This window comes from Rattus norvegicus, chromosome 3, assembly GCF_036323735.1.
Source record: "Rattus norvegicus strain BN/NHsdMcwi chromosome 3, GRCr8, whole genome shotgun sequence".
NCBI lineage: Eukaryota > Metazoa > Chordata > Mammalia > Rodentia > Muridae > Rattus > Rattus norvegicus.
The window spans coordinates 83,462,575-83,466,737 of NC_086021.1; the positions used below are offsets into that span (position 1 = coordinate 83,462,575).

The 4,163-nt window shown below is 37.5% G+C and overlaps 1 pseudogene; it reads right to left on the reverse strand.

The window, feature by feature from the left end:
• Nucleotides 1-201: 201 nt before the first annotated feature.
• Paics-ps1 (phosphoribosylaminoimidazole carboxylase and phosphoribosylaminoimidazolesuccinocarboxamide synthase, pseudogene 1) lies at nt 202-1,457 on the reverse strand (annotated as a pseudogene).
• Nucleotides 1,458-4,163: the final 2,706 nt, after the last annotated feature.

Genomic DNA, 4,163 nt, shown 5'->3' on the forward strand with positions numbered 1-4,163 from the left:
TTACAGGGACCTATCACTATGTAGAGCTAGAGAATATTAATGACATCCACTGACAATGTACCAACTCATAAATGTTGAGGACCATTTGCTCATTAGTAAACTGAATTGTTTTCTCTGATGTGAGATCACTTTGCTTGATTTTTTTTCCTTAAATCCAAACTAGGAATATGTCACTTCTCTCTTACGAATTAAGTTACTTTATTACAAACTGCATTCTCTGATTTTCTTATCAGCCTGCTGTAAGGATATCCACGTGCTCAATATGGTCGCTCAAAGTTTGGACCACACCAAATGGTTGTTTAGCCCAAATATCTGACCAGCAAACTGAGCTGATCCTTCTGGAGAAAGTATAGTTGAACAGCCAATACTACTGGGCATATCCTGAGCACCCCCATTCTGGTGTGATTAGGGGATAGCTGATAACTGGATATGCAGTATTACCAGACATCACTGGGCCTAATCCATTGCTTCTGCTGGCCACTGCAAAAAATACAGTAGATATGCCATCCCCTTCATATTCTGCTTTAATCTTCAATGTTTCATCTGGTCCTTTATGTTACTCTAAGTTCACACGGAATCCCAAAATTTCCACAAGTCTTCTTAATTTTTTCCACAGTGACCAAGGTCAGAGGTTGAACCCATTAGCACTACTACCTTGCACTGATTGTGTGACTCGAAAAGCAACCCCACTCGGTGGTCTGCAACCCACTCAGAGTTTTTCTTTCCCATCTGGAGTCCTTCTGGAGTTACTTCTTCTAGATCCCGGTAAGACTATGTCTTTCTGCTGGCTCCGATCTCCTGATGGCCACGGTGTCCAGGACTCATTATCTATGACATCAGCAAAAACAATCTCTTTGGTGGTTACATCAATGCCAAATTCAATCTTCTTATCAATCAGAGTACAGTTCTGGGGCAGCCAGGATTTCTCCAGAATTTCAAAATTAGCTTATGTGGCATGACTTATGATGTCCACTTCAGTCTGTCCTATAACCAGTCCAGCAAAACAATGTTTTGCAGCAATGAATTGCTCCTCAGACCACTGTGGGTCATTACTGGCATCATCCTTGAGGAACGTCTTTACTTTTGGTGGTTAAAACTTAAATCCCTCCTTTACACCAGGGTTACTTTTGAGAAAAGATCCAGTTGCTACTCTTCAGCACACCCATTCAATTGTAATCATTTCACATTGGGGTGCAATGAAAGCAGTCTCCCCAAATTTCGTGGTGAAAGACATTGTTGCTTCCTGAAACAACTGGAGTATGTAGCTGGTGACCTTAGTGGAGATGGCAGCTTTGCCTTCCAGGGGGTGTTTTTTTCCAGCTGCATTTCCTGTTGAAATCTGGTCCTTGGACTGCAGGAGGACTCTTCCTGGATTATCTAACAATTCATAGACTTCTTTTGTTTTACCCTCAGAGTTTTTTCCTGATATTCAGTACTTCAGCTGTTGCTACTATCCTAGGTGAAATATATATTTATATGTATAGGATTAAACTAGCACATTACTATACTTAAAAAATATGGCCTCCTGGGGAGAGGTTGAGGAGGTAGTCCTGTCTTTGGAGCACTTGCTATGCAAGCATGAAGATCTGTCTCTCATCTCAATCCCCCACAAATGAACAGCTTTGATCATGCAAGTATTTAACTTGTCCACTCTCTCCTCATCTATTCAATGTAGTACATACACATGAAGTCTTAGCTATAGCAGTAGGACAACTGAAGGAGATCAAGGGGATCAAAGTATGTTTATTTGCAGTTGCTATGATAGTATACATAAAGTGACCATAAGAATTTCACCTTCAAGTCTTACAGCTGATAAACACATTCAGTAAAGTATCCGAAATAAAGAGTTAAATCACAAAAAAATCAGTTGCCCTCCTATATACAAGTGATAAATGGACTGAGAAAGAAATCAGGGGAATAACACCTTTTACAATGGCCTCAAATAATATAAATATTCCTGTGGTAACCCTAATTGAGCAAGCGATACTTGAATGATTAAAAACTTTAATACATTGAAGAAAGAAACTGAAGTCACCAGATGATGAAGACATCTCCTATGCCCATGAATAGGTAGAATTAATGTAGTAAAATATGGGGATCCTACCAAAAGCAATCTAAACAATCCATTCCTTTTATGCTAACTTTAAAAACTCCCCATATCAATGTTTCAGCCATCACAAAGCTTTTCTCAAATTTTCAGATAGATCATGTATTTTCCCTCTTTGTCTGCACCTTACTATTCTATGACTTTCCTCATTGTTTAGGTAGCTTTCAACTTTGATATGTTTTTCTCTTCAATGCTATTTCTGATCTCTAAACTCTGATATATATATATATATATATATATATATATATATATATATATATATATAGTATATATATTCCCTCACAAAGCACACATTAAATACCCTTTCCTGTAGCAAACTGTTCTAAAGGGTAGAGATAGTTCATATATATATATGAAAACAGCAAGATATAGGCATGGAGGAAGAAACTGAAATGCTTTTAGGTGATTGATCAAATAACTGAATAAGCCCCTACTTTCAATTCTTATTGATAGAAGAATAAGCAAAAATATGTTTAAAGATATTTTACCTCTATATTTAAGTAGCATTTTTATACCTTGATAGTGATAAGGAAGAAGAAAATATTAATCTTGAAGAATTAAGGAGCTTGCTTTTAGCCATTCTCAAAATGAGAAGAAAACTTCTATCATCATAGATAGGAGGAATCTTTTCTATGGTTCTGCTGCAGAAATCAAGAGTATCTGACAGAGTGAGCAGCTAACTTCAAACCAACTACAAAAATTCCAGACCGGAAATTGCCTTGGGAAAGGCCTGTGCATTAACATCTAGTGTGATTGATGGTTATATGTGAGATTCATAGCTATGAGCCCATGCTCATTATCCAATTTTAGGATCTATAACAAACTTATGATAAATATTGCTTATAGTGTTGAGTATTTAATAAGGTCAATAAAATTTTCGATAAAGTCAACTTAGCTTCAAAAAAAAAATCTACCTTAGAAATCCCTTGTTGATCCTCCTGAAGTGTGTTTTAAATTCAACCTTTCCCCCTTGGTCTTAACTGGATTGTGACTTGATTGAAATTGCAAACACTCAGAGATAGCTGTGGCCAAGATGTAAATGGTTGTCGCCAACTATGAGCTTCTACCCTACGTCTTGGGCCTTGATTTATTGTCTATATGCTCTTTGTCCTTAAGATAAATCTGATAGCCTGTCTTCAAATGAAATATTCAGAATGTTTCATAACATTCATTACTATTTTATGATCCTTTTTAGTTGGTGTAACAACAATCCTTTCTTGCACTCTATTAAATCAGGATGTGACTCTGTAAATCACTAGCCCAAGTGCACAAGACCATCACATGTTAATATCCTAGGTTGACTGCAACACCTGCTTAAACACAAGAAGACTTTCCTGTTGCCAAGGATAATACCCTTTCCTGCACCCCCTCCTACTTTTCCTCCTCCTCTCCTCTCCTCTTCAACTTAGTAAGCAAATACGAGTTTGTTAATAATGTTTTTCTACATGTACCTATTACAAAAATAACCTCCTATATATTGTTTTATAACTTGTTTTTGCCTCAATGTATGCTTTATCACGAGCACCTTTCATTTACTCTGATAATATTATTTTGGGACTGTGTAAGAGTCCACCAAGGGGGCATACTGCTGTCTATTTAGGCAATAGCTTTGCTTGAAAATTAATTTGATGTTTTTCTTTTTTTCTTTTTTCTTTTTTCTTTTTTTTCCGGAGCTGGGGACTGAACCCAGGGCCTTGCGCTTGCTAGACAAGCGCTCTACCACTGAGCTAAATCCCCAACCCCTGATGTTTTTATAATTTAAAGTTTTTATTGAGACTTGAGACTTTCAGATGCCAGCGTGAATGCCATTTTTATTTCCTCAGAGGAAATGATGAGATGAGAGCCGTACCCAAGCTGTGGTAATACACTGTTTGAGCTGAACCCAGAGCATTTCTCTCCATTCTGACTATCTCTAGGCCTAGGCCTGGAAGCTTCTAGCCTCCATACAATCTAATATTCCAGGCTCACTAACTCAATTGACTTCTTTTGGCTTCTGACTAAATTGCTCTGCTGAGCCTCATACTGCCTCTGGTAATATGTTAAAATCTTCTGGCCT